At 40.0% G+C, this 20,066-nt stretch overlaps 1 protein-coding gene across 5 annotated transcripts in view; it reads right to left on the reverse strand.

Moving 5' to 3' along the window:
* The window catches only part of gpatch8 (G patch domain containing 8), a 210,161-nt gene that overhangs the window by 42,125 nt on the left and 147,970 nt on the right, over positions 1 to 20,066 (reverse strand). The gene's annotated exons all lie outside the window — the stretch shown is intronic.

The raw sequence follows: 20,066 nt of genomic DNA on the forward strand, positions 1-20,066 counted from the left end.
GTAATTACTTGCCATGTACATGACTATAGGCAGCATAAATGCAAATGCCAGAATTTGTACCCTAATTTTCATAGCAAATGTCCACTGTAGTTTTAAACAGCAACTTTTCAGCAAGTGATATAGCCTAAGATTGTTGTCTCAATAAAATCCTTCTTAAAAAAAATGAGAAAGTGCAGCAGTATCTTTTGGACATCAGCCATATATTCACATTACCTCCAACCTCACCATTCCATACAGCCCTCCCCATTGCAATATTTATCCTAGCTTCATTTGAGCTCAAAATTTATTACAAAAGCATTATAAAATATTTGTAATGGGTGAAAAAAATTAACTGTGAGCAATAAACCAGTATGATCTTCAAGTAATCATCATTTTGAGAACAGCGTTTCAGATTTCTGACAACACTTAAAATGAATCTGATGTGATTCAAAACACAAATTGTGCGCTTTCCTTGCTAGCTACACAGGAAATTGAACAGGCACAGGCCAAGATTGACAACATTCAATCAACTCATTTGAAAATCCAACTGAAAAATGTATTTGTATGACCACAAATCAGTAATTCTACAATTTATCCACTAGCTTTGAATAACTTTAAGAAGTCAGCCTGTGAAAAAATTATTCAAAAGGAAGTGAAAACCAAGATGTCTGATTTCTTATAAAATTAAGGAGTGAAAGTATGAATTATCAAAAATTCCTCAGTTTTAATGTTGCTACACTAGATGTCTTTGCTTTTACTGCTTTTGTTTGGAATACTTTTTTTTAAACTTATCTTTGGGGAAAAAAGCTACTGTTTTTGCCTCTGGTATTTTTCATCATTTGATATAAATAACTAGGCTGCCTCAATGGTTCAAAATTTTCACTGCTGCATAACAATGTCTATAAAAAGAAAGACATGGGGGCAGATTGTCTTAAGTCCAAGTCATTACTTTGTAAATTTCAATAATTAGTTACTGACAGCATATCATTCCACACTTCTAACTGACAGCTTCAATAAATGTCTTAAATGTCTGGTTTGGCTGTAGATCACTGCCACTGACACCATTAGTGGCCAATAATGGTTGTCATCTTCACAGGGTGGTTTGAGCTTTCCATTGACTCTCGGTCAAGTGCAAACTGCTAAATAGAATGTTCATGAAGCATTAACTCATCCTTTCCTTTCGACTCGTTTTAATTGAAAGCATTTTTATCACCAAATAAATTAAAAACAAGCTTCCAACTGCAAAACAGCAGCACCTGACATTACCTCTATGTTTAAATGAATCTTATTCCTCAAAACACATATTACTCAGTAACCAATAGTCATCCTAAAGTTAAAGATCTATATTATTAAGCTATACATATTTCACACACGTGTTTCAGAATTCTAGATTAAGGGAACTTTTTTTGTCTACATCATTGCATCATTCACAAGAATTGACAGTTCATGTAATTACATGCTACATGCTGAATTTGAGGGTCAAAACAAGATACTTCAATCTATGAGCAAGAACTGGCATGTGTTTTTTGGGGGGGAGGGGGGTGTGTGGAGTGGAGACAGCTTTTGTGAACCTGAAACCCTTTTTGTTAAATATATAAACGTACACCCGGAAGTCAAAAAACAAGCAAACAGTGGCTAATATAGCTCCAGTAATTCAAACCAAATGTATAACAGAAATAACAAATCCATATTAAAAACCAGGAACTTTCTATGAGCCCATTTCAGTAAAAATATTTGAATTGCTACAGTGATACCCACACAGAAGGCTTTGTTAGATTTTTCTTTATTTTAAGAGTCGTTCAATAGCATCATCCATAATGATGAATGTGTTACCAATTGCTTTAATACAAAAGGATAGCTATGAACAATTGAACTTGAAAGATATAATCAACTCTCTTTCTGATTTTTTGACATGCTGTTAAACTGACAAGCTCTAAGAGTCAAAATGTTTCAATTGGTCGCATGAATGCCATTTTTTCCCTGTCACCTGTAAAGTGTAATTGAAGCTATACATCTCTTACTCTGATATAAAAGCCACAAGAAACTAAGAGAACAAAATGCCATAGTTGAATAGAAATCAAATGAAAATAATTTGCATGAAGCCAACGAAACAGGAATATGAAACAGAAAGTAACAAGAAAACTATCAAGACATAGAAACTCTGGAGAAAATAAAATTACAAAAAGGCAAATTTTGCAAAAACTCTTGCACTAAGGTACTATAGTTGTCTTTTCCCAACAGGTTTTCACTGCCAAGGTCAAGATCAGAATGATTGCTAAATGCAAGATTTACTTTTTGAAAAAAAACCTTTTGACTATTCCCACTAAATGATCAGTGACAAAATGTTAATTTTATGAGCCCTACATTCCATAACATGCCGTGGAGTTATGGTTTTGATATTAACATAATATAAAGAGAAACTATGAATAAAACATTTGTAAAATATTGCTTTGAAACAGTAATGTTGATCAAATTTGTTTTAGGTGAATAAATAAGCTGTTCTGATAAAATACTTCTGCAGTTGCTTTATTTTAACCAATAAATCTAGTAGTTAGATCGCATTCATTTGAGACCATACCATAACAATAGAGGACAGTAGTGACTGCAAGGCCCATTATTAAGTAATTTAGCAGCACTCAGAAAAATGTTTTACTAATAAAAGAGTCTTTTCTATCTGGAAAACTGGTTTTATTCAAAATGGTATAAAATTACAAATTTCGATCTGGAGAAATATAGGGGCCATAATCCTGATTTGGATTGCACCTGACATGCCACACAGAGAACTCAGTCATCACAAAAAAACAAATTCATCACAAATGCACTCAACCAGAAATACAGACAACACTTATGACTCTCCCAATACTAGGAATCAATGCAAGAACAAAAATCTCTCAAAATTCAATGTGAGATTATACATAAATCAGTTATAATTAAATGTGGACAATAATTAATATAAATCAGTGATATCAGTACAACAAATATGTTTTTTGTACTCATGCACTATTGTAAAATGTCTGGTGACTGCCATTATCAGTGAATTTAAACAAAGCACAAATGCATTGTTTATAAACAAATATTCCAATCACATAATTCATGATTTGTTGCACATGCGCAATGCACCACTGCAGGTTAGCATTCTCCTATTAGTGTTGGGCTGTCCGATATGAAAAATGATGTGTTTAAGGCATGGTACCAAGTTACCAAGCTTCTGTTTTCACAATATAATGCGCATACTCTCTCAATATCAAAAACGTTCCACTGAAGGAGGACTGGAAAGATCAGGTGTGCATTGACAGAGTGAAAGCTTAGGTATCAGATGTATGCAGAACTATTTTATCCACAAAACCAAAATTAAAACTTAGGAACAAATTACTGCAGATGCAGGACTCTAGACTGAAAACAACAAATGTTGGTGGTCACAGTAGTCAGACTGTAGCTCTGATGAAGCAGCAGCTAGACTCGGAAAACATTCGCTTGCTCTTTCTCCATGGATGCTGCCTAACCCGCTATGGTCTCCAGCATTGTTGTTTTCAGCAAGAACAAAAATTATACTCATTGCGTTTTCCCATTCACAGTACTATTCAAGAAAACATTGTCTCATGAGATTGGGAGGAATAGAATGCTATAGAGAAAAATGGCATTGAAGTACTATAAGCTCAACAAATACAAACACCTGGGAACAGTGCCATTGATCAACTTTTTTTCTAACCATGTTCTCTCATATTATTTGACTACCAAAAGGCCATTACACTATGTTGACTGGCTGTGCGCTCATGCCAGTTGGCATTACAAAAATTGTATGAATTGCTACGAAAGGATAACAACAATAGTTTAATCAAGCTCCCTTTCTTTAAAAAATGAGAACTTTAGTCGAAGGGCCAAAGCCCATTGTGCAGCATTGAAACAGTTTCTTTATCAGGGATTTAAGATATGTTCATCCATTATGCTTTAATGGATGTTCATTTCAGCAACTGCATCCATTTTCTGGTTGAACTAGTACATAACAGAAGAATGATTCAAGTTTGCAGCCCATAGTAAAAGCACTATTCTCTAGTAAGTAGGCTTTCCTTGGGTCAGTCTGTCCAGGTGACAACAAAGTCATTATTGCAAACAGTAGGACATTGGAGCTAAGTCATAAGACAGTGTCAAAACTAAATTTAGAAACTTGCCCATTGTTAAGGGGAAGGACAAACTAACAAAACTGAGGCATTCCAATTTTGAGTTTCTGAGCAAGAACAAGTACCTAATAACTGTGAGGAGTTAGTGCATGCTGATTGGTCTGTGTAATGCTTAGAATGTACAGAAGGCAAGTTACGCAGAAATCTAATAAAACAAACTGCCACTTTTATCAGATTTAAATTCTATTCTATCAGCCTACATTATGTCCTGAAGTTCCTGGAATGAGCTTTCAGCACACATGCCTCTGACTTTGAAGTGCGTGTGCTATCACTGAATCAAGACTAATATTTCCACACAGATGTTTAATACAACTTAATTCTTTAAGTTTAGTATAGTAATGTCATTGATTTTGCAGTGGTCAATCTACATTCAAAAAGCTAGCTCATTTAATACTCAGCTTTAAAATACAGTTTCAACAGGTTTGCACTCCCATGATACTCTATATTTGCCAGTTCAACCATCTAAGAACTTGGGCACTTGGCAAGCTATTATATAGTAAGGACCTTAGGGAAAACAAGCCTTCTTTTTATATTGCTACACCATCTATTCTGATCTACTTTCATCTGACTCTCTAAAACACATTTGTAGTCAAGTGAACCAGGGATAGAAATAATAAAAACTAGATACATCAACTCGTGGTAAGAACAGAGATGAAAACTGGGAGCAATAATAAAAAAACGACACTTACCATGTAAAGGTTTAAAATATCTTTCAGTATTGAGTGAGTGAATGAATAATTCAGTTATATAAGTAGGAAAGAAGAATGAATTGTATCTTTCACAACATCCCGACATTTACAGACATAAAAATACTTATGGCTGTGCCTGATACCAAAAATCCAGAGGACACATTCGGTGCATGTATTAGGGAGTGCCAGCATTAAAGGCGGACATGATAGAGACCGAAAATTGTTCCTTCCAACCCTTCTCCTACTTTCTTTGCACTCCTTCCTGCTCTTATCACTAACCACTCCCAATAGCTCCACTTCCCTTGCTCATTCCTCATCCCAACCATGGTGTGCTGCTCCCTTCCAGTTTCCATTACTTAAGATGCCAAATGAGATTGTCCAAATAATTTTTAAAAATTTATCGAAATTAGTGTCATTGGTTGAAGAATAAATATTAGCCAGGATATCAGGGACAATTGACCTGTTTTCCTTGGGAAAAGTGACATAAAACCTTTTATGCCCATATAAAGCAAATGCTGGACCTTGGCTTAATATAAGAAAAATGATAGCACCTCTTCATGAGCTCATTGAGGTATTAGCCCACATTTTATGCTCAAATCCCCTGATTCAGCTGGAACACGCAATTTCTCAGTGGTAAGAATACTATCAACTGAGCCACAGCTGACATCTGGACTATTCAACTATATTTTACACATTCTCTATAGCTCAGAAAAGATTAAATGAAAAAAAAACTATACTCATAACCAAACATTTGAAGAAGAGCTCTCAGCTCTTAAGCCTAGATTCAAATTCAATCCAGACTAATGGAAATGTCTGGACATTTTTAATCCAACTCTCTGGAATCATGTACAACCAAACAAAACAGCCTCTAAATTGACATGAGATATCAATTTCATGGTGGGAAATTGAACGTAATGCCACGTTTGCGTACCAGCTGTAGCTCTTCGGAGGTTGATTTAAAAACAATGCTAAGACAATGTGAGAAACTAAACTGCATTGTATCTTGACTAGGAGCACTTTATCAGGGTATGGCTGTATTCTATTTGCCAGAACAAACATTCATCACTTTGGGTGGCACAGATATTCACTGAAGGCAGATAGAATCTAAATATCCGACCCAAGATTTGGACTTAAATTCACTCACCTTAGTTTGAGTGATGAATCCCTTTAAAAGGAAAGCTATACAAGAAATATTGTCAAGTAAACGTTTACTGACATACATGACTCACACTTTCAATATAGCATTCATCTTTGGTTGTGTGTTCCGTTATGATGGTACAGAACATCAGCAACTCGGTGAAAACAGGCCATTCGAACCTATCGGTTCTACCTTCACCTAGGAGTTATCCATTTTCAGAACAGGAAGGAGGAGAAAAAGACAAATATTGTCTCTTGTACTTTAATTATATCTGAATGGGAACCCCAAAATTAAAATTTTATTTTTGGGTCGATGTTCAACATAATGTCTTGAATTTTCAAAGAGGCGATTGGGGATATACAGAAACATTCACAGCAGATTACATCATATAGAGAATCGAATGCTGTGCAAAAGGATAAACCATATCTTATCAAAGAAAGAAAATCAGATTTTCAGAAAACGGTAACTCAATATCTGCTATCAACTGGGCTGATTTAGCAAAGCTGAACTCTTAATGGTTTTAGTAAGCAGAAGTAAAATAGAGCACAGAAACATGTGTAGGCCATTCACCTCTTCCAAGATTATGTCAACACTCAAGTAAATTGTGGTTGATCTTCATCTTACCTTAATATACATGCCTTGGATTTTATAAGCTGAGCTTAATAAGATTATGTCAACTGTTTTTTGTGGAAATTTGCAGGTTTCCTTTACCCTTTGTGTTAGTAAGTTCTTCCTAACATTACCTTTGAACTCCTCCCTTCAAATGTTATTCTAATTTATAACCCTTTGTTCAAAACGTGCCCCAAAAAAGGGAATGGTTTTTAATCATCTGCCCTATAAAATCCTTAAATCACTTTCAACATTATATCATCACTTATGTTCTATATTCAAGAGGAAACAAAACTAGCCAATACAAAAACACTTCGTAATTTCATTCTTTTAGTTATGCACACATTTAAATTCTCTTACACATGCCTCACTGATAACAAAGTGTTTATGTGGTGAGTTCAGTTGAGTTTCTGGTGAATAATAGCCCCCATGGTTTCGACAGTGATGATAACACCATTGAATATCAACGAGCAGTGGTTAGATTGTTGCTAATTGGTGATGGTCATAGCCTGGCATTTGTATAGCGCAAATGTTACTTGCCACCTGTCAGGCCAAGCCAGGCTATTGTTCCGATCTTATTGCATTTGGAGAAGGACTGCGTCAGTATCTGTGGAATTGTGAATGGTGTTGAACATTGTGAGGACATCCCCACTTTTGACCTTATGATGGAAGGAAGGCCAATGAAGAAGCAGCTGAAGATGTTTGGATATAGGACACTACTCCAGAGATGTCTTGGAGTTGCGATGACTGACCTGCAACAACCACGACCTGTGTGTCAGGTATGACTCTAATCAGCAAAGAGTTTTCCCCCTGATTCAGATTTTGCTCAGGCTCCTTGATGCCACACTCAGTCAAATGTAGCCTTGATATCAAACACTCTCACTATCACCTCACCTCTAGAATTCAGGTCTTTGGTTCATGCTTCGACCAAGGCTGTAGTGAGGTCCAGAGCTGAGTGGTCCTAGCAGAACCCAACTGGACATCATGGAGCAGGTTATTGTTGAACCTGTGATTGTGAACTAAAATAGAAAAGGACCCAGGATTGTAGAAAGAATGCTGCACTATATAAACAAGTTAATACATCACATTGTGATGTTTGTACTGCTGTTTTGTTCAGACAGCGGCTGAGGCATGTGGAAGCTGCTTGTAGACAGCCCAGCACTAGGGTGTTCACAGAATGAGATTTAACCTGGAACAAGTACTTGACAGATTTGTGTAATTGTGACCAGTTGTAGATGCCAAACACCATCAGCCCGACAACAACTCTCTGATCGACTCCCAGTAGTTGAGCAGCTAATGGACATGAATAATATACTGAAGCCTTTGGACCTCTGGACGGGCAGATTGCAAGTCTCACTCTGCAGTAGAAATACCTGAAGCAAGCCTGCGTTTTTCCTCTCACTAGCGGCTGTATCTTGTTGCCTTAACCAATAACTAAGAAATTTGCAGTTTATGTAACAATCAACCTATGTCTCCTGTGGAGAATTGAAGGAACGTAGAGAACAGAGAGTGAACAGAAAGTGTTGCAAAATAATCATGTTTGTGAACCCTGTGGACTGTATTATAGTAGTGGTTCCCAGCTTTTGTCTCCACCTTAAAATCAGAGTTCTTTTGTTTGTCTGTGTCTGGGGGAGGGGAAATAGTTGAAGGGGGTTAGAGTTTTAAGCAAGAGAGCTATGTGTTCCTAGCTTATAGTGGTTTACTTGTGGTTGGAATTTACTCATTTGCAATAAAAGTTCTAGTTAAGTACAATAATTTGTTCTGTGCTTTCTGTTAATTTGATTCTATGTGATATGTAAATTGGGAACTTTGTGAGCTCTGATTAAATCATACACTTTTGTGGGGACTCCAGGAGTAATGGGGCTTGAGAATCAGTGCACTTTTAGAAATGGGTTGTGATGATGTCAAATGCAGAGGGTTTCACTTGTAAAATAAATTATTAAAAATGTAGAATATAGTATCTATTCCAGAACAGAATGGCCTATCACAAAACTTTTCAAGGAATGCACTTGTTTAAGCAAGATGACAAGACACTGCTGCTGTTTTGTTTCCAATATTTGACAATTCTGCAACTGGTAACAAAGTACACTGATTATGGCTTCCACTTGAACACTATTTTCAGTTTAACTGCTACTGTTTGTTTTCAGGGTAAGTTTCTAGAATTTCGAAAAGGTTGATCGGCTTTTAAAATGTTACAAATGTCAAATTTAAGTGGCAAAAATAGAAACCAAAGTGAAGAAATTTGCTTTGAACACCAGCACAAAAAGAGGGGCAGCAAGGTAATAAGAGTCTAGTATTTTTAATGAAAATTAATGCAAGAGACAATCTTATCTGCATTGATCAGTGTGTAAATTATGAGATGTTAAACATGATGTCCAAGATGCACATGTATACCAGAGAGTTGTCATAAAATGGCTTACCCACTTCAAATCAAACATCCAAAATAAATGCATGAACAATGCAATCAGACAGTTTGATGTAGACATGATTGTTCCAAAACAAACTGCGTATGTTTTGCTTAACTTGAATTGACCAACCCAGTGTTGTATAATTGACTAATTGTTTTGGTTTTATATAATAGAGCCCTATACCCGCAGGGGGTATGTTCCAAGACTTACTGCAGAAACCCGAACCACGGATCGGAACGAACCCATTTATTTAAATGGGAAATTTACCTTCACGGCAGCCCCTGGTTCTGAAAGATTCCTTATAATACGTTCAGGTCATGGTAAACTGCAAATAACTGAAACCAGAGGAAACGATTCCGTGGCTATGGGGGGTCGCCCTGTATAGTGTAATTTTTACAGAGAGAAAGACTCATCGATGAGGCTTGCAACCATCTCACTACCAGAAGACATAGCTGAAGCAGTGCATTCTTTTTGCTATCATTTGAGATGATTACCACATTTGTTCAGAATCTTGTCTGTAATCAATCTTTCATTCAAAGGCAGAGCTTTCAATTAAGGATTTGGGCAGGTATAAAAGTAGCCATTTTCTTTGTGAGATTTAGCCAAGCTATCAAGCTTCGTGGTTCACCAGTAACAACTGCCAGCTTTGCTCATTATCCCCATCCTCACACAGGAGTGACAGAATAAAATAGCAAGACTCTTTCAACATTCAATGTGATTCAAACTGCAGCAGTATTTTGCAGCACATTTGTGCCAACATGCTCTGACTCATACTGCTGCGGTATCAAATTCTTCTTTCACTGAACATTACAGGATAATAAACTCCATTTGCATGACAGACCGAATCAGTTATGATGGAACTAAGGGACAAACCACAAAGGATCAGATTTAGTCAGAAAATAACTGAATTTTAGCTTTGGTAAGCTGAGAAACAAAGTAATGCGTCCATTTGCAAATAATATTTCTAGTATTTTCATTATTCACTTTGTTGCTATGTTCCACCAATTCTTTGCTCTGCTGAGTTAAAATGAATAAAAACAAATGAAACATGTAACACGCAGAGGTGCAAGGCATTCTTGAGTCATGTTTATTACCAATAACTGCATTATTAGTGCAGTTTAAATCCCAGTGTGAGCCAGACAAGTTCTTAGCCCAGATTATACACACACAATTTACTCCATTTATCTGATCTTTGTCACAAGGTCCAGGCATATTTCTAACTGATGCTACTTTCCAAAGTTAACTCTGATCTGATACAAAACATCACAACTCATTGGTATTAATGTAAAACAAAATGCATTAATGATACAGTTGCAATATAAATACATCCAAATAAAACTCTCTCTCATATTTAATGCATCATTGACAGATTTAGATCTGAAGAATTAAGGTTCAACCATTAGTTGAGAAAGAGGTACCCAGTTAAGAATCATAACACCAGATTATAGTCCAACAGGTTTATTTGGAAGCACTATCTTTTGGAGTGCTGCTCCTTAAATCAGATGTTTCTGGAGTATAAGATCGTAAGACACAGAATTTATAGCAAAACTTTACAGTGTGATGTAACTGAAATTATATTTTGAAAAAGACATGGATTGTTTGTTAAGTCTCTCATCTTTTAGAATGAACATGTTGGTTTCAGTTCTTTCGTATGTAAATCACAGAACTTTGAAAAGGTTACATTCTCAAGTAAACTTCAACAATTGGTGTCATGTCGGCCCAGATAACGCACTTAAGATATGAGGTGCCCTGTGAGAGACTGTGCAACTATGTTCAGACTAATTCTAATTATGAATGTCTGTGAGAAAGCGTTTGTATGCACGAGAATATGAGAGGGTATAAGTCTGAGAGGGTATGTGTGCATGAAAGGGCATACGTGTGCTTGAGTGTGTGGGAGTGTATGTATGAGTGTATGAGAGAGGGTCTCTGTCAGCGGGTGTCTGTTGGCATTTCTGTGCATGCGTGTGTTTGTCTGTATGTGCACGCATATGTAGTGCAGTGGGGTCACTTGTAGTGTGACATGAATTTAAAGTCCCAATTGAGGCCATCCACACAGGTACAGAACTTGGCTATCAGCCTCTGCTCAGCCACTTTGTGTTGTTGCCTGTCCCAAAATTCGCCTTGGAGGACCGTCTCCCGAAGATCTGAGGTCGAATATCCCGGACTGCTGAAGTGTTCTCCGACTGATTGGGAACACTCCTGTTGGTTGATTGTTGCGCAGTGTCCATTTATCCGTTGCTGCTGCCTCTGTTTTGTCTCGTCAATGTGCCATGCCACAGGACATCCTTGCCTGCAGCACGTGAGATAGACAACACTGGCTGAGTCACATGAGTACCTGCCACGTACATGGTGAGAGATGTCCCCACACATAATGGTGGTATCCGTGTTGACACTGTGACACGTTTTGCAGCGTCTACCATGACAAGGTTGCATGGTGTTGTCCTGAAAGCCGGGCAGTTTGCTATGAAAAATCTGTTTGAGGTTTGGTGGTTGTTTCAAGGCGGGAAGTGGAGGCGTGGGGAAGGTCTTGGCGAGGTGCTCATCCTTATTGATAATGTGATGCAGGCTGTGAAGAACATATTGTAGTTTTTCAGCTCCTGGGAAGTTATGGACAACGGAGGGTACCCTGTTGGTTGCAGCTCGTGTCTGTCTCTTGAGGAGGTCATTACGGTTTCCCACTGTGGCAAGTCGGAACTGATGGTTGATGAGTTGGGCATCGTACCCTGTTCTTCTGGGACATCCTTGAGTACTACCAGGTGCCTGTCACGTTCCTCCTCTGAACAGATGCGGTGTATGCATAGGGCTTGTCCATAGGGTATTGCTGTTTTAATATGCTTCGAGTGGAAGCTGGAGAAGTGTAGCATTGTTAGATATGTGATAGAGTGAGGTGCTGAGGTGCCTACTCTTGATGGGGATGCATATGTCCAAGAATGAGATAGATAGTAGAGAGTAGTCCATGATGAGTTTGATGGTGGGATGAAACTTGTTGATATCACTGCGTAGTTTTTTCAGTGACTCCTTGCCAAGGGTCCAGAGAAAGAAAATGTTGTCAATGTACCTGGTATATAGTATTGGTTGGAGAAAAGAAGACCTATTTGAACCTGTGTGTAAAGATGTTGGCATATTGTGGATGAAAAATTGGTTGCTATGACTGTTCGGTGTGTCTGGATGAAGAACTGGTTGTCAAAGGTGAAATGCTGTGGTCAAGGATAAAACAGATGTGTTGTAGTACGGTGCTTAGAGATTGGCATTTGTTGGTGTTGAGTACTGAGGCTGTTGCCATGATGCCGTCATTGTGGGGGATGCTGATGTACAGTGCTGAAACGTCCATTGTGACAAGGAATGTTCCCAGTTCGACTGGCCCGTGGGTGCTGCGTTTCTGTACAAAATCTGTCGTGGTGCAACTAGCTGGGGATCCCCTGTACAATGGCTATGTCGAAGGCATCTTGAAACCCAGAGAGGTTCTCACACAAGGTCCCATTGCCTGATACGATGGGACATCCTGGTGCATTGGCTTGGTGTATCTTTGGAAGGCAGTAGAAGTCGCCTACGCCAGACGTACATGGGATGAGGGTACATAGGGAACTCTGAAGGACTGGATCCAAAGTCCTGATCAATGTATTTAGCTCCTTGGTTGGATCGGCTAGTAACTGCCTACAGTATTCCTGGTTGTTCAGTTGTCAGGACATTTCCTTGCAGTAATCTGTACTATTCTGAATGATGATGGCCCCTCCTTTATCTGCTAGTTTGATGACAATGTTGCGATTGGGTTTGAGAGCAAGGACGGCGTTGTGTTGTGATCGGATAATGTTTTGCTCTACCCAATGAGTGAGGCTGATGAATCTGGCATTCATAGATTTCCTGACGGTTTGAGCATACATGTCGAGCCCAGGGCAGCAGCCATCTGATGGAATTTAAGGTGACTTCTTCTTTGGTTACTCCTCTACGGATTCCTGTGGTGACTGATCCAGGTACTCGGTGGGCTCACTGCTGGCATCTTGAAAGAATGTCCAGAGTTTCATTTGTCTGATGAATTCCTCAGTGTCTGCTGCAAGACCCATGTGGTCCATTTTGGTGGTGGGGCAGAAATTGAGACCCCTGCTAAGAACTTCAAAGTCTTCCTGTTGAACAGTATGGTCCAATAAGTTGATTTGTCAGGATCTGTTCAGATGAGGAGGAACATGATGGGCACCTGGAAGTATTCAAGGATGTTCCATCAGAATGGGGTACGATGCTCAACTCAGACTGCCAGTTCTGATGTGCCACAGCGAGAAACTATAATGACCTGCTCAGGAGACAGACACGAGCTGCAACCGACAGAGTACTTACTCTTCGTTGTCCAGTACTTCCCAAGAGCTGAAAAACTATACCATGTCCTTCGCAGTCTGCAACACATTATCAATAAGGATGGGCACCTCGTCAAGACCTCCTCCACAACTCCGCTTCTCACCTTTAAACAACCACCAAACCTCAAATAGGTAATTGTTCGTAGCAAACTGCCTGGGTTTCAGGACAACACCACGCAACCTTGTCACTGTAGACGCTGCAAGATGTTTCAGTGTGTCAACACTGATACCGCCATTATGTTTGGGGACCCCTCCCACCATATGCCTGACAGGTAGTCTTGTGACTCTGCCAATGTTGTCTATTGCACACGCTGCAGGCAAGGTACATTCGCAACACCATGCAGAGATAACAGCAATGGGCAAATGGACACCACAGAACAATCAACTGACAGGAGTGTTCCCTCTCAGTCGGAGAACACGTCAGCGGTCTGGGACATTCAACCTCAGACCTTCGGGTGACCATCCTCCAAGGTGGACTTTGGGACAGGCAACAACGCAAAGTGGTTGAGCAGAGGCTGATAGCCAAGTTTGGTACCCTCGAGGAGGGCTTCAACCAAGATCTTGGTTTCATGTCAGACACACACACACACACACACACACACACACACACACACACACACACACACACACACACACACACAGAGTCCCTCTCTCATTCACAAGCTCTCTTTCATATGCTCACACATACACATGCAGCCTCTCACAGACTTATACCCCTTTACATTCATTCTCTCTCTCTCTCTCTCTCACACACACACACACACACACACACACACACACACACACACTCTCTCTCTCACACAGACATTCATAACACACCCCCAACACACACACATCTATACACACACAAGTACGTGGGGTGAATTTGTATTTGCAGAATTACACTTTATTTTGCTCAAAACTGCATAAATCCATGTAGGATTCTGTAAATCCGATTGTTAGATCAGAATCAGTCTGAACATTGTGGCACAGACAGTCTGACACAGGGCAGCTCACACCTTCAGTGCATTATCTGGGCCGACATGACACCAATTGTTGAAGTTCACTTGAGAATGTAACTTTTTCAAAGTTCTGCAATTTACATATGAAAGAACTGAAACCAACATGTTCGTTCTAAAAGATGAGACACTTAACAAACAAACCATGTCTTCTTCAACATATAATTTCAGTTACATCACACTGTAAAGTTCTGCTATAAATTCTGTGTCTTACAATCTTATACTCCAGAACCACCTGATGAAGGAGAGCGCTCTGAAAGCTAGTGCTTCCAAATAAACCTGTTGGACTATAACCTGGCGTTTTGTGACTTTTAACTTTGTATACCCCAGTCTAACACCGGCACCTCCTAATCATAATAGGTACCGAGACAACCAAATCATACTGTAATTTGGATAGCTCCCTCTATAAGCTTTTTGCATCCTTAAAAATCAATCTCCACTCATGACACAAAGTCAGATAAGAGGGATTTGTAACAATAGTATTGTACAAAGCTTTTAAACTGAAAGGAGTTCTGAAGGAGGGTCACTGGATCTGAAACATTAACTCTGATTTCTCACCATAGATGCGGTCAGACCTACTAACATGTTTCAGCTTTTTCAGGTTTTGTTTCTGATTTCCTGTACCTGCAGTTGTTTAGTTTTTAAAGTATGTAAATTACCTTTTCTCGCTGAAGATAAATTGGGTGTTTTAGCTCAGAGACTTTGGAATTACAGACGATAAAATTTTAAAAATGCAATAAAACTTAAAAGTAAACTTAATTTCCTGTTCAGCAATTCTTCATCAGGATTGCTTACAATTTGCAGTAGTTTTCTGAGAGAAAATTAGGACAGCTGTGTAATTGATTTGACTGAATTAAGATGACACCATAAAAACTGTCATCACTTTTATCCATGAATTATACCAGAAGCCTTAGGTAGGTGCACACAAGGATATCTACAATCTTTGTTGTTTGAATAAAAGGACTTCGTCGTCCAACGTAAGCTTGACCTAACCCAAAATTCTGTTCACTGTATGCTAACTAGCACCCAATTCCTTTCACTCGTCACCTAACATTTGCTGGCCACACGCTGGCTCCAAGTCCAACAAATCTTCATGTTTAGAATGTTCATATTTACTTTCAAATCACTCCCCTGGCCTTGTCCCCATCTTGGTAACTTGCATAAGAACTCAGGAAAAGAAGGAGTAGACTGTTTGACTTCTCAAGTCTATTCTATCATTCAGTAAGATCATGGCTGATCTAAAAGTGGCCCCAACTCCTTTTCAGCTTGCTCCTACAAACTTTGATTTACATGCAGTTCAAGAATCTGTCTAGCTCCGACTTCGGTGTATTCAATGATTCACCCTGTGCTGCTCTTTGGTGTAGATTATTACAAAGATCAACAGGCTTTAAAGAGATGCAATGCCATCTGAGACCTCTTATTTGGGAACCTGTCCCCAAGTTTCGACTCCCTCCACAACAGGAATTGTCCACTTCGTATTTGACCTGTCAAGTCCCCTGTTTTAATATAATCACATTGTATTTTTTTCCTGAACTTCAGCTAAAAACTCAACCCTTTCTCATAAATTAGCCATTCCATTCCATGACTCAATCTGCTAAGCCTTCTCTGAACTGGCGCCACTGCAAGTATATCCTTCCTTAACTAAGAGACAGAACTCTGCACAGTATTATACATATGGACTAACTGATGTCTGTAGTTGTTGTAATATTTCCCTATTTTTATACTCCAAATCTCTTTGCAACAAAGACCAACATTCTGTTTGCCTTCCTAATTAGTACTTCTGTAACAGCATGATAACTTTGCTGTAATTTACACAGGAGGATACCCAGATCCCTTTGTACCACAACATTCTGCCACTCTTCATGCAAATTATACTCTGCTTTTATATTTTTCCCAAATTGGACAACTATGCATTTTCCCACATTATCCTCTATCTGGCAAATTTTGTCCACTCACAACTTACCAAAATGCCTTAGCACACTATTACCCTCCTGACAGCCTAATTTCTCTCTTCGTATCATTGGTACATTTTTTTTGTAATTGTCTCTCGGCCTCATTTAATCGGATTATAGATCATCCCTTCACTTGCTATTCAGCTGTTGACGCTTTATTCATGCCATCTAGCCCTTCTGATCACCTGCAGAAACTTCATATTTGACGCTCCACTCACACATTTATATGATCTTTTGATCTCCTTGCTAATAAATTCTGCATTCTGTTTTTCTCTCTCATTTCATCTGACAAAGGGGCTATGCACCAAAAGCTTGTGATTGCAAACAAACCCTGTAGGACCACAACATGGTATCGAGATTGTGGTGCTGGAAAAGAACAGCAGGTCAGGCAGCATCTGAGCAGCAGGAGAATCAATGTTTCGGGCATAAACCAGTCATCAAAATGAAGGGCTCCTACCCGAAACATTGATTCCCCGGCTCCTCGGATGCTGCCTGACCTGCTGTACTTTTCCAGCACCACACTCTTGACTCTGATCAGCAGTCCTCACTTTCTCCTACAACATGATGTCGTGTGACTTCTGACTTTTCCAAGAACAAATGATCGGATAGAGTGTATGCAAAGAGTCAGAAATCTAACTTCAGACATAGCAGTTAACGGGACAACTTTGAGAAGTGGGGAGAGGTGGGTCAACACAGCACTGAGTGTGGTGTACTTGAATACTTGCAGTATACAAAACAAGGTAAATGGGTTAGCAGCGCAGATTGAAATTGGTAGGTGCAAACTAGCATGCATCAGAGACATGGCTGCAAGGGGATCAGAGCTGGGATTTAAGTATCCAGGGATGTGTTTCCTTTCGAAAGGCAGAGGGGCGGGGAATGCCTTAGAGCTATAGTCATTCGGCATGGAAACAGTCCCTTCAGTCCAATCAGTCCATGCTGACCATAATCCCAAACTAAACTAGTCCCATATGCCTATGCTTGTCCCACATCCCTTCAAACATTCCTTATTCATGCACTTATCCAAATGCCTTAATAAGAAGCTGAATGGTGTCAGAAGGCATAGAATCTGTGTGCAGAGAGTTGAGGAACCACAAATGAAAAAAAACCCTAATGGGAGTCATATGCAGGCCCCCTTGCAACAGTCTGGATATGGGACAGAGAATAGATTGGGAGGTGAAACAGGCATGCAAGAAAGGCACAACTGCAATGATCATGGGGGACTTCAATATGCAGGAGGGCTGGGGAAAGTAGGTTGGCAGTAGAATTTCTATCAAGAAAGAATTAATTGGAAGGGAAGCCGAGAAGAAAGGATGGTGGAGCAGCAATGGCTGGAGTTTCAGACCCCACCACCAGTGATATGTTTCCCTCCCCACCCCATCTGCTTTCTGTAAAGGCCGTTCCCTCCACAACTACCTCATCTGTTCCACAGCCCCCCCCCCCCCAAAAACCCACCCTCCCCTTCCGGCATTTCTCTTGCCACCGCAGAAATTGCAAAACCTGCCGCCTCACCTCCCTCCTCAGCCCCAAAGGAGCTTTCCACATCCATCAAAGTTTCACCTGCACTTCCACATGTTATTTACTGCATTCGTCGCTCCCGATGTGGTCTCCTCTACATTGGGGGAGGCAGGGCACCTACCTGCACAGGGCTTCAGAGAACACCAACCAACCTCACCACCCTGTGGCTGACCACTTCAATTCTCCCCCCACTCCGCCGAGGACATGGAGGTCCTGGTCCTCCTGACGCCTGGAGGAAGAATGCCTCATCTTCTGCCTTGGGACTCTCCAACCCCATGGCATCAATGGGGATTTCACCAGTTTCCTTATTTTTCCTCCCCCACCTCATCTCAGCTCCAACCTTCCAACTCAGCATAGCCCTCATGACCTGTCCCACGTGTCCATCTTCTTTCCCACCTATCCCCTCCAACCTATCACGTTACTCCCACCTCCATCCACCTGTTGCGCTCTCAGCTACCTTTCCCTAGCCCCAGCCCACTCCCATTTATCTCTCCATCCCCAAGGCTCCCACCCTGATTCCTGAAGAAGGGCCTTTGCCCAAACATTGATTTTCCTGCTTCTCAGATGCTGCCGGACCTGCTGTGCTTTTCCAGCACCATACTCTTGACATGGATCGAAGACTGGCTGAATGGAAAGAGGTACAGAATAGGGATAAAGGGGTATTTTACAGTGACTGACAGGGTTAGTGTCATTCACATTATACCTTAATTATCTGTGAAAGAAACGAAAGCATTGTTGCTAAGTTTGACGCTCATACAAATATAGGTAGAGGGACAATGAGTATTGATCATGTGGGGAGGCTACAAATGAACTTAGACAGAATTAAGTACATACTTTATTAGACATAGACTATAAATAGGAGGAGAAAGTGAGGTCTGCAGATGCTGGAGATCAGAGCTGAAAATGTGTTGCTGGAAAAGCACAACAGGTCAGGCAGCATCCAAGGAACAGGAGATTCGACGTTTCGGGCACAAGCCCTTCTCCAGGATTCTTGGAGGTATTTCTGTTCATCAAGACCAAGAATTGTGTGCAAAAGCAAGGAAGACACTCTAAAACATTATCACAGATTAGGTACCAGCTGTTGTATTTTATCTAATACTAGGTGCCACATAATATTAAGTGGATGTCAAGCCTTAGAAGATGCAAAGGAACTTTATTGAAATGGTAACAGTGATGATGGTCCTCGGGCACATGTATATACTGGAGAAATTGAAATTATTTTCCTCAGACCAGATCAGGCAAAGCAGCCGTTTACTAGAGGTATTCAGAACAATGGTCAATTTTGATCAAGTAATAAATTGGATGAACACTTCAAGGAAATGAAGTGATTGGGAAATGGGATTGACTAGAATGCTCTGTGGAGAGCCAGCATGGAATTGAGGGGCTAATTAGTCACCACCTATGCTATAAATTCAAGGATTCTGACTGTGTATGATGATTTCAGTTTGCTGAAATCGTCTAACATACTCCACAATTTGACAGTCAACTACATAGATGTTAGGGCTGATGACCAGAAGCTTCATTGTAGATGTAGGTTTTCAATAGTGCCCCAAAGTAAAAGAACAATGTTAGGCCATCTGAACTACCGAGTCTGGTTCGCTATTCAATCATGGCAGATACGTTTCTCAACCCCTTTCCTGCCTTCTCCCATAGCCGTTGATCTATTATTAATCAAGAATCTGTCTTTCACTGTCTTAAAGACAATGGCTTGGTCTCTGCTGCCTTCTGCAGCAATATATTCCACAGATTCACCACCTGGCTGAAGAAATTCCTCCTTATCTCAATGCTAAAGACTCATCCATTCACACTCAGGCTCTGCCTTCAATGAACTTAGACAGGCTAGGAGAGAGGAAACAAAGTGTCAGATGGAATATGTGGGAAAATGATATTTTATGCAGTTTGATAGGCATTTTCTAGATGGGGCAAGGCTTTGGAAATCTGAAGCACAAAGACACTTGGGAGCACTAGTTCAGGATTCTCTTAAGGTTAACATGCAAAGTTAGCTGGCAGTTAGGATTACGCCGTGAAGATCATGTCTCAGACGTGATTGAGTTTTGTGAAGAAGTGACAAGTATGATTGATGAGGGTCAGGCAATGAATACGTCTACATTGACTAAAAGCATTTGATAAGGTGCCTTATGGTAGGCTGCTCCAGAGTATCAAATCGCATGGAATCCATGTTGAATTGGGAAGTTGGATATAAAACTGGCTTAACCATAGAAGACAGAAGGCGAAGGGATGTTTTCCTGACTGG

This window comes from Hemiscyllium ocellatum, chromosome 32 (assembly GCF_020745735.1).
Source record: "Hemiscyllium ocellatum isolate sHemOce1 chromosome 32, sHemOce1.pat.X.cur, whole genome shotgun sequence".
NCBI lineage: Eukaryota > Metazoa > Chordata > Chondrichthyes > Orectolobiformes > Hemiscylliidae > Hemiscyllium > Hemiscyllium ocellatum.